Raw genomic sequence first — 12,222 nt, 5'->3', positions numbered from 1 at the left:
TGATTTGAGAGCTGGGCTGCAGGGACTTCTAACCTCTTCAATAAAAGAAACCACAGGCTCAGCGCAACAGTAAGAGAGAAAGGAGGGAGAAGGCATGAGGAGAACTGGACTCCTGGGGAGAGGAGAACAAAGAGATGAGATGTAAGGTAAATAAAAAGGGGCAAGGGCTTAGCTGTGACTTCATGGAGAATAGGGTCAAACCCCATACTAATTAACCTTGATTCAGCAAGCCCTGATAGTTTGCAACAGCCCTAGCAACTGCAGCATGGGCAAAGCTGCAAGCAAGAGCCAGATTTGGCTCTTCTCCGTGTTTTGAATTCAGGACAAAGAAAGTGGCAGAAGTGTGACAGCTCCATCTCCAGACCCTAAGCAGAGTTCACTGTGCTATAGGTCTAGGCTAGAAACTGGCATCTAATCTGGGACCTCCCCACAGCATCTCAGTCAGTTTCTAAGAAACAGCATTGTGAGAACACGCACCTGCTGCAAAGGACAGGGGTACAAGCTTCCCTTATACACACAGGAGCTCCTGTTAACCCAATGTGGCTATTTGCAACCTGAAATCTATGTAACTACTAACCCAGATCGGGGTTTTGTTATTCTTTCTTTAAACACTGAACAACCACCTTCATTCCAATGAATTCATAGCACAGTTCCCCACTAAAGCAGGAGACCCCCATAAACAGGAAAGAACATTACAGCCTACAGAGGGGTTTCTGTTCTTATTTGTATAGCACATCTACAAATACATGTAAGAATTACAGCATTACTGCAGATTAAGTTCAACAGAAATTTCCCAGAATGATGTTCTGCCACTGAAGCACATCAACAAACCTTTGGTGACCCCCTCATTCTCAAGACACTGTCCAGAATATCTTTTTAATCCACATTTTCCTTCTTGCTGCAGATTTTAACTAAGAATTTTGCAGGATTTGGGAAAGCAAGGTCACTTCTGCCAGCACATTACAGTCTAATAACCACAGCAGAAGAACGACCATAGCAGTGTCCCTGTTCTTTCAGGATGAGAAACAAGCAGTTGAGAATTTCTGCCTCCTGAAAAGTCTCTTCTGCTTCCCAGTCCAGTGTTCATTTGTTTAAGCCTGAGGCAGGCAAGCACGACACAAGCCCCCAGGAATCCATAACCACCCTGATGCTTCTGGGTTGCAAGGCATCTTCACTGCCATCTGTTTTCAGTCACTCCAAAATGAGTTCTGAAGAGTCAATTGTTTTCTTCTAGGAAAAATAAACATGCAAGCTGCTGTTCTCCTGATTTCCAGCAATTTTCTGCTGTGGGTAAGTGGAGCTTCAGATTTTAGAATGTAAGTCTCATTCTCATCCAAAGAATTTTGCAATATAATTACCTCATTTTTACTGACTTGGATAACTGCTACCCTTAAGAAAAAAAAAAAGTGTGTGAAGTCTGCAAGACTAATTCCTCCTCCTGCCCCTTTGTTATAAAATCTTGGAACAACCGATAGTGATTAATCTCACTTGATATTTCTTTGGTTCTCTATTTGTTGACTTAAAGGCGTTTGCTTTATGACTGATTGTTCTCAGTTGCTTGGACAGCTGTCAGATCTGCACTGTGGTTTTACTTGGCTTCCAGGGAGCAAGACTATTATTTTTCTTACTTTACAGCAATACCGCATGGTGGCTGATGGAGGTGGCCCTTCAAAAACTATCTGTGCGAAACCAAAACTACCTCCAGACTGGAAGAAGCCTTGCCTGAGATTCTGCAGGCAGATTCCGCAAGCAAGATTTAGGAGGCAACCATACAGCCTTCTTGTGTTGCTTTTTCTCAATACTCCCAGCTCACACATTGACTGCACAGACTCTCATGTACATTGCCCAAATTCATCTCTAGGTGGAACTCCAGTGGCTCTACAGGAATGGTCTCTGGAGCATGCTGCCTGAGCTGGAGGGTTGCATTTCTCCTGCCTAGGGGCTCCAGCCAGAACAGTGCACCCAGAAAAGGCTGCACACAGTGGGAGAAGGAGGAAGTGAGATCCAAGGCCTCAGATCATGACAAAACAAAGGAGGCAGTGCCCTTTGGAGTTTTACTAGTGGTGAGTGCTCAATATCCATCATCTTGACTTCCCATTTTCAGCATCCTGAGCATTTCTGACTGCAACCAGGTCCCTTTGCACCTGAACCTTACTTCCACTTCAGTCTTAACATACGTATCTATTTAGTTTTGTAAGCCATTGCACACTCCTCTTGCATTTTAGCTTCAACTCACAGCTGTGTGTCCAGGTTCCTTTTGCCCTCACCCTTCACCCCCTGCCCCTTTTCTCATGGTCTGCCTACAAACATGACAGTATCACCTGTATGACCTCCCTGGCTCATGTTCACATCCTCCCAATTCCAAACTAAAGCCTCACCAGCCACCATCTCTTAATATGAAAGTAGAAAAATCTGTTAGGTGTTGAAGTACCTCTCTTAGAGTACACAGAATGTTTCTCTAAATGAGAATACGCTGATATTAGACAGCACTTCCTTTGCTTTCACACACAAAGCTCATAGAAAACATTCAGAAATCAGTGTTTGTTCTGGAATTTCAAGGTTTGCACACTTGGTTTCTCTGTGACCTGCTCTACTCATTCATACACAAATATAACCACGCTAACAACTTGATTTAAAGCAGAGCTTACACATGAGCTCAAGTTCTTAACTGTACAGGCAAGAGTAACTGTCTGCAGTTTGCTAGAATTTAAGCACCTCTGCATGAAAGAACACTTCTATTTTTATTTATTTATTTTTACCGTAGCACCTTGTAGGACAGATTATCCAAGCTGCTTAACTTATCTTCATGCTGTCTCTGTCCAGCTAATAAACTAAAGGAAGCACTGGAAGGAGAAGGCTTAGCAACACAGCAACAGCTCAGGAACCACATTTAATTTGCCCTTTTTCATAATCTGTTACTTCTACTGCCCAAAGTTAGTAGTATATGACACACACACACACACAAAAAACCCACTAAGTGTTGAGAACAACAGTGAAGTTACAGGTAGGCATCGTTGAATTCGCATGCCCCCACCTTCTACAAAGGAAGCTGCTTCCAGTTCCCTGGAGCACAATTGTGTCTTCCTGTCTGTACCCTCATCGCCTTTTCTAACATATTTCACGCATGGCCCATTAAGTGCACCAGTCAAGTTTAGCCTTACGTGACCATAACACTATAACGCAATGAAAAGTACAGCAATAATACAGAAGTAGCACAATCCCAGGCTGCAGCAAATGAGAACAATCACCAATGCAGCAGCTGCAGACACAGTAACAAAAGAGGAAAAACTGCTTACCTTGGGAAGACCTCAAGTAGGCAGGGATCTCCAGCAAGATACCCTTGCATTCACTGCCAACCCTTAAATGAGGTCTGGGAAGGGGTGGATCCTGGCTCCATCCCTTCAGGTCACTTAGCTGCATTGCATACACCTGAGCTCCCCTTTGTTTGGCCCTGCCTTCCCACCAGGTGCTCACAATCAATGGTTCAAGCCCTGACTTGGCATTTCCACTACAACAACACACACATCTAGCACTACGGAGCACAGAGAAAATTTCCCCCCATAGATCTTTCAATCCCATTCCTCCCCAGCTCCACAAATCCCACCATGTTCCTTTCCTCTCCATCCCTGATCATCTTCTTAAGGTTCCATCTTCTCTGGGCACCTGTAGCACTGCTACAGTACTACTATAATCTTCCATACCATTTGGATGCAGGATGGATTGGGACTGTCCTTAAACAAATCACCATGGTATTTTCATCTCTTCTGCTTTCCACCACTCTGCTCTCATTTCCATCACCCAATTCTTCTTTATCCATATTGCCTATCCTCACACCCATTCACATCACATGTTGAAGGTAACAAAGAGTACCAAACATTTTTATAATCCAACTAGACCACATTTGCAGCTTCAACCACCAGCTTAGTTCACTGCTCTCCTTTTAAACAAAAAGGAACAACTACAGAAGATCTAGCAACAACAGAAACAGGCAGCAGCAGAGCAGTACACACTGAAACTCAGCATGGTCCCCCCATTAGGGGGAAAAATTCAAGGGTTTTAATCATGACAAACAGCCTCTTGGCATCTTCCACAGGGGGTTCATCAGGCATGAATTGGCCCCATATGTGGAAAACCCAATGCAATTTGCCCAGTTTCTCCCATCCCTGTGGAGCAAAGTCTCCATATGTGAGATCCCACAGAGCTGTCAGCCAATGTCACATTTCAGTAACAGTAGAAATAACTAGGGCTGCATAAACCAGCAAAACAATCCTATTGCTCATAAACTGGCAAGTGAACCAAGTTGGCAGTGCTTTTGTTGATCACAACCCTTTCTATGGAACAAAACATAGGAACAATTATGCCAGAATAGACTCAGTGATCCATCTTCCCCTTGTCTTCTGTCTCCAGCATAGGCCAACACCGATGCTTTAATAGATAATTAAAAATGGATTTACAAAGCCTGCAAGGCACCTGGGTCAGTTGTGCAATATTCTTCCCTTGACCTAGCACAGACCTATGCTACTAGTATATGCAGCTGTGATACTGTACTTTGTCATACCAGATCCATTTCTTTGTGATAGAAACTGATGGTCTATCATTATGTCGAAGTCTAAGGATTGTCATTTCTTCTTTTCTTCCTTTTCATTTTTAGCTTAGTTAATATAATTGCAACTCTCTGTCTTTAGAAGACAAATCTTTGACTTCTCACTACAATCTGCAAGATGGGAACCTACAAGGGAGTTCAACTTTGCGTCAAAAGTGGCATTTATCTTAATAGCATTAATGCCTTCACTTACAGCAGAAATTTCATAGCGTTCTTTCTCTGCCCATTTCCAGCATCACAGAGCTATAATCCTTTTCCTTGCCTCACCAAATTAACGTTGGTCAAATTGATCTCATTAGAGATTCTCTTTCCCCAGATTTTATAGGTTTTTATTCTCTTCTACCCTTATTCCACATTAATCTAGACATTTAAAGGTCAGCTAAAAAATACTTAGCTCTTCCCTGAGCCAGCATTGTATTCTCAGTTCCTACAATACAAATCAAAGGATTACCAAAAATAAATAAATAAATAAAATAAGAAAGATAACTGAAACAATATCTTCTGGCCTTTATCAGAAGTAGAGTTTAGGGAAGTCATCTCAGATTATACTGATTGCTGTACAATGAATCATTCTTTCTAAACTACAGCCATTTATTTTCTGCATGAATTGTTTCATTTCCAGAGTGGAGACTGTGATGAAGGGACTGCTTTATTGCACATCTCTTTTTGTTACAAAAAGAATGATTTCTTATACATTAAATCAAAAGACAACACAGTCTAGCCTGTTCTTTCTTCTGTTTTTTTTCTGTCTCTTTGAAAGAATTACTCTTATTGGCTGTGCCTGTGAGGTTGGTAGAGCACGTCAACATGATGAACTTCCAAATCTTTAGGGGGAAAGGAAGAAAAGAGGTAGCAACATTTTTGCTTTGAGTGACTGCAAAACATTTGCTTCACTCAGTTTACATCAAATTAATACTCACAGCAATCACTTCTGATTGAAGAGCTTGAACTACTGAGGGAAAATACTCGTGTCCACCCCCAAGTTAAATATTCTCTGCAGTACCAACTGCCAGCTCTGGCAGCCCCATCGTCCTTGTTAGGTGATAAACTGATGCTCACACTCCCATTGTGAGCCTTGCCAAGCAGGCATTGCTCAGTCAGCCAAAGCCTTGCTTTGTCCAAACTGCACCCACCCTCTAGTGGGACGAGGAAAAAGTGCTTCTCCCAGCTGCTATAGAACCCCATTCTCAAAGACCAGGATTCTCTCCTATGCTTACATTATCCAGCAACACAGCACAATTTGCTGTATTACTGAAATATCATTTATAAAGGGCAGATGTGATTTTTTCTTTTTGCTTCCTTCTGCATTCCACACATCATTTGTAAGACATGCATTAATGAGGGATGTTGGCTCTAGAACACAGTGATGGCCCCAAGAGTTTATTGCCATTTTAAACTACACTTTCATAGGTGACTAAGCACTGATTAATCCAGGGAACCAGTGGCTGTCATCATGCACTTCTTTTACTATGTAGGGGAAAAAAATACAATAGATTCCATCCCCTTTTGTTTATCTGTTAGATGGACCAATATCATTGACTGCAGAAATAATGGAATATTATTGCTAACCAATGAGTGCTGCAGCAAAATCCAGGAGAAGGCAACAGAGCTGTAAACAGATTACAAGCTGTGACCCAGGTTAGGTGCACAAAGCATAACAAGTGAGCAGTGCTAAGGGCGAGACAGTCTTGAAAGTGTTTTCAGTGAGTGAAAGCCAGCTCTTGCTTTCCACAGCCCTTCTGCAAGAGCAACAGAACTAAGGGTGAACCCCATCAGAACCCCCCCATACCTCAGGACAAGCTAAGCAGGTCTGATGGCCACAAATAGGGTCAGCAACAACCCAGTTCCTCAGGCAAATACAAAGCCAACTAGAGTCAGAACCACAAGGCAGAGGAACTGTGAACAAAGGCCCAGGTGGAGCTGCTCAGGGCAGCCCTCAGCTCTGCTTCACTTTTATAAACCCAGACTAACAACCTCAGTGAATTCAGGTGAGTCAAATTAGGTACAAAAGAAATAAGTCTTACAGACAAGTAACAAAATTAGAAGAGTTAGGAAGAAATATTCTGTCTACAAATGCAAAGCTGGGGCTTGTAAATAAATCCTCTGCCTTTTGCAGTAAACTCAGACAAAAGCTTGAGGTAAAGAACTGAAGCTACAAAGAGCAATGTCTTCTATTGGCCTGAACGTTTGTTTTTGCAGGTGTGACAGCAAGGTGAAGGATAGAAATGGAGCAGAAAGGCCGTTAAAAGAAAAACAGGACCCGAAAGATAGGACCTGAGCAGGAGCGAGGAGAGCATAATCTCAACATGATGCAACCAGCAGCCTGCTTGGCAGACTCAGACCTAGAATGGAAACAGCATGAAGCAAAGAAAAAGGGTGTGAAATAAAAAAATAAAGCTATCTTTCAGGGATCACATGGTCCCACCAGGAAATACGGAAACCTCTGACTTGTCTGGATTTCTCTCTCTCTCTCCCTTTGGGTCTTTTGCAGAAAGCATAGCCTGTGTGCCCAGGAGATGATGAAATCCCTAAAGCTGTATGGCACATGGGGAATTCGGGGGATTGCAAAACAGGATGTTTCTTGGAGGAAATACAGTCACAGCAAGCAAAAGGTTCAAGTACGGTACATCTCACAATGATGTAAGAGCTTGATTATGCATCTCGCTTAAAGCCCAGCTTAGGGTTTTAGTTCTAGTAGAACTAATAGGCAACACCTGCTGCGATGAAAACAATTTCCGTCCCTGAACTCTAGCAGAAGTGTTTATCTTTTGAGTTAGAAAATGTTTCTCTAATGTCTGAACAAGACTCCAGGGACAGGAACATATGCCCAGAACTCGCGTTTCTGCACATTAGATAGCTTATAAAAATGAGATTTAGAAAAACCTGGTATTATCAGACATCTTGTCCAATAAAGTCATTAAATGGAAAAAAACAAGATTCCTCTAATGCTCCTCTCTCTGCCACCACAGCCCCAGTTGCTCTCTGTAGAGCAGAAACAGAGGCTACTGAGAAACTTGTTGGAGTAAATTCTGAGTTCACTGTATGGGACTTACCCAGAGCTGCTCCTGGAAAAACTATCATTGGCTTCAATGGAAACGTTACCCAAAAGTGGGCCTCAGGACTCGGACCTCTTGGTATTAGTTACTAATTTTGTTATTAAAGGTTAAACAGAGCTGTTGACAGTACAAACGATTTTCTTACGTAAGCAGCGAAAGGGAGATTGTCAGATACGCAAAATAAAACAATACTGCCAAGTCAAGGCAATATAGGTTATGGGTGACTATCTTTTCACAGAACATACTGCACCAAATCCCGAGTTTCCTCCTCTTCCTCAATTAAAACTGTCATTTAAATCAACTGGAGCACAGTGTGATCAAGAGGGAGAGTCAAGCCTAAGAAAAGACTTTAGGGTTCAGCCTTGGTCACTACAAAGAGTTTAAGAGGCTGTAACTGCTGAAAACAAAGAGCTCTGACTTTACAGATCAAAATGTGTGAGCAGTGAAAGTTCATCACCAACAATGGGGGGGAAAAAAGAGAAGAGAGAGAGAGAAAAAGAAAAAAAGCATGCTTCACTTTGCAGTGGGAAAGGAAAAGGCTCAGGTTCCAGGCTCAATCGGCTGAAGGGTGAAGCATTGCTTCATTTTGGAACATACAGGGACTGTTTGTCCTAATAATGTGCTGGAATGATAAGACAGACCTGACTGAGGCTACTCTTTTGCAGAAGTACCAAGAACAAAAGCAAATGCCGAACAGATTCACAGTTTAATACCAATTAAATACTAAAAGCTACACATTAGGTGCTTAGGTACCCCTTGATTACAGGAAAGTCAGGGAGGCACATAGGACTTTCTTCCCATACTTCCTGCTATGGTATTTTTTTATCTATCGCTTGGACAGAAACCAGAGATTTGTTTTTCATTCTTGACCAAAAATAATAACACCAAATGATGTGATGGTTAAAAATAATAATCATCCAGTCAAAAGCATATTGTTCTCAGTACGGTCTAACAACACTTCATTGGGCTGGTGATTAGGTGGAAACCCAAAAGTTAACTTCCTGGAAAACCTACTGTTTTTATAATGAAATTGCACTGTCAGAGCCATATGATAGTTCTGTCTTTAGTAACAATGCAACAGACACTGAGGGAAATTCCTGTGGTCGTCTGTCCTATTCAGATACAGTTATCAACCAGTAGATCATCAACCGTACAATGGTGTCACAAAGTCTTTGACACAGTTAACACATTAACACATTACACAGACATCGGATTTGAGCCAATTCACATTGAAGCCAATGGAAGAACTCCAACTGAGTCGAGCTGGGCACAGGGATTCAGTCACACATATTGTCAATCACGTAGGGAACAAGACAATCACAGCAGCTCTCTTCTGACATCAGTGTCTGCATCCACTTGAGGCTTTGGCAGAGCCTCGTGCAAGACTGATTCTTTCTCCTGTTTCTTTTAAACATGCTGAGAATCACTTGGATTTGGGTTGGGTTTTTTTGACACAAGGCATTCAAAAGGACATTGTTGAGGTTCACAGAACTGAAATCTAAACCATTTTTGTCTTTTCTTCTTAAAATCCATCCACTTTTAAAGTGTGATTTAATTTTTACACTTATGCTATACGCAATACATCCGAAAATAAAGAAGCAACAAACCTTTGTTTTGCAATCAACCCCACAAGCATAAATCACAGGCCTGCTCCCAGCATGTACTGTTGAAGTGTGGTTGTATCAGCAAACATGCCATATACCTAACCACAGAATGTATTTTCTGAGCAAATGTTTGGTAAGTCTCAATCATTTGCTGAGTAAGAGTTCATTGGAACTGATCTGCCTGGGGAAGGAACACCATGGATGAAAACATACTGTTCTTTTACCATCGCAATACTAACGCGTCATTAAATCCTATCTCCTCTGAAAAGTCAAGCTTAAGAGAGCAATATCCTTGTGCAAATTATGCACTGAAATATCCAAAACCAATGTTTAAAATAAAATAAAATAAATAAATAAACAAGTAAAAAATAATGAGACTTATTACTAATCATGATATAACAGTGATCCCTGGCTGGACTGGAGACTGAAATGAAAGAGTGGGTGAGGGTTGGAGTGTGATGATCGTTGAGGTCCCTTCCAACCCAAGCCATTCTATGACACTGTGATTCTATGACTCTATGATGCAAGAGACCCTGATCTTGGAAATTTGCACTCAGAGACACAAACAAGAGGCAAAATCCAAGATAATTTTCCCTTTTTGTGAAACCAGGGCTTCAAGATCAAAAAGAAATTTGTGTATCTCCCTGTTAGCCTAGAAAAAGAATAATTATGATCTCAAGGCTGACAAGACAGAGACTGAACAGATAAGGTGCAGGTGCCAATGAGGTCTGAAAGAGTCCTGGGGACAGTCCCAGGTGTGGGTGCAGTAAGCACCCTCTCCAGGACATTTCTCTCACTAGATGCTTGCTGTGTTAAATCTGTTTCTGACAGATCTCAGTTTTTCACCCAGTGCAGTACTCCAACACTCGAGGTTGCCCTGAGAACACAGTCCATGCATGCAACAGCTCCAGTTTCCCTGAAGGTTTCCCATCTCCTGTCTCAGACAGTGTCTTCAAGGGAACAGATGATAAGGAAGCAAGGCCACTTAGCTGGTGATGGTCCATTAGGATCAGCCACATAACACCAGCACTCATCCTCAGACTTTGCCCAACATCATAACCTCAACGCCAACACCTAAATCAGTGCAAAAACAAGCTCTTTCAAGAAGATGGAAATGTTTTATGAAGGATATTTTTATTCTTTATTTCCCTGCAGAGAACACAATCAATGTATGTTTTAGCTAAAACTCGCAGCAAGCTGCCTGGTTTATGTGGGGAAATGGAGAGCACACATTCCTTGCAGTGTGCCCATAGAGGAAAGAAATTACTCTTTGTAATGTAGGATTTCAGCCTGCACTTTAAGCAGGGGCTGAGAGTAAAGTCCTCCCTGCTGGAATTGTGAAATATCTGCAGGCAAGTTTACCAGCAAGTGTTAGCCCAGCTGGCAAGGTCTTCCAGCCGAGAAGGAGATCCTTTGCAGTGAGGGGATGCACAAGAGTGCAGATGGACAGGGAGGTACAAAAGTACATCAGAGCTGAGACTGATCCTTTGTGTAGACTGGAGGCTACTGAGATGTCACTGCAGTATATGTGGTGGATTTTAGGTCCTTAAACCAAAGTGCTGTAGCAATAGCTGTTAGTAATTCTGAGACTGCTTTGGCAGGGCCTGATGGAGCACTTCAGCCAGGCGGTGGGTTTGGGAAGCAGCTTGCACTGAGCTGAATGCAAAACTCATGGCATGAGAAGATGCTTTTCTTACAAGAAAAAGCTGTAGTGAAAAGTCAGGTCACAAACAACAGAATGAAGGAACCTCCAAACTTACACCAGTGGTAAAAGAAGAAGGTCTTGGATGAACCTAAAGGAGACAGAATTCTCCAGGAAAGCAGGAGTAGGGATCTTGTTAAAGCACCAGCTGTTAATTCCCATCTGTATGTAATTTCCACTCCTACCATCTCTATGGAATAAAGCCTTTCAAAAAAGGGTTGTTACTGATCTGACTGAAAACTGGAGGTGGCCCAAGTGAGAGCTTGTGGTGGGTGTCCTATGGCTCAGAGGAGACCGTCTGTTTCCCACGAGGGTTTGAGGCCAGATGACATTTTTAAGAAGAACAGAGGCAAAGGTCACCAGTGACAGCATTGCCCAAGTGTAGGGAAACCACATCGGGAAAAACAGTAGTTGCTGAAACAGCAATGTCACCATCAGCAGCCCACATAAAATCCCGGCCACACCACCACCACTGAAGGTATGATGCTGGCAGCTTGAAAGCCACGTTGCTGATCAGAACCAATTCTGAGTCCCGGAAAACATGTGGTACTGAAGTACACAGCAACTGAAAGAAACTGATTGTGAGCTACATCAGATTGCACGAGAAACCCAGTTCTTAGTGAAACCCACCTTTACAATATGAACGGACTTTTAAGAAAGTGATCGGGCATTTTTCATACATCTCTAGTGGATGGGAATAAATCAGGTGCTGGCTCTGGGAGGCAACTCATAGTTCCCTGTAGGAACTACAGGGGAAAAGAGATGAGCTGTTCTCCATGCAGAGTGATAAAAATGGTGGTGAAAACATGCCATAACGCAGCGGTGTCCCAGTGGATTCTTCCTGCACTTACACTGTTTTGACTGGCTGGTGGGAACCAGCTCCCAGAGCTGGAGCAGTTCATGCTGGCCCAAAGAGCACATTCTGCTGGAGGATGAAATGAGAGGCTGGTGAAAACACATCACCAGGACAGAGTTCAGTGTACCTGGTGTCACAAGGGGACAGGCTGGCTCAGAAGTAGCTCAGTGAAGCAAAGGCTGGCAGATGTGACAGCAGGAAAGAAATAGTGGGATGAGAAGGACCATCAGCTCATTTTCTAAGAACAAAGAAGGCAGGACCTACCCTTCATACAACACCAAACCGCACTTAAAACTGAGAGCACTCCAAGAGCTCTGTCATCATAACGCTGGTCAGATGGCAATGAAAGAGAAACAAAGCCACGTCCTGGAGCACAGCCAGAGGCAACCACCTAAATTTCC

Source organism: Excalfactoria chinensis, chromosome 13 (assembly GCF_039878825.1).
Source record: "Excalfactoria chinensis isolate bCotChi1 chromosome 13, bCotChi1.hap2, whole genome shotgun sequence".
Classification (NCBI taxonomy): domain Eukaryota; kingdom Metazoa; phylum Chordata; class Aves; order Galliformes; family Phasianidae; genus Excalfactoria; species Excalfactoria chinensis.
This window is presented reverse-complemented; position numbering follows the sequence as displayed.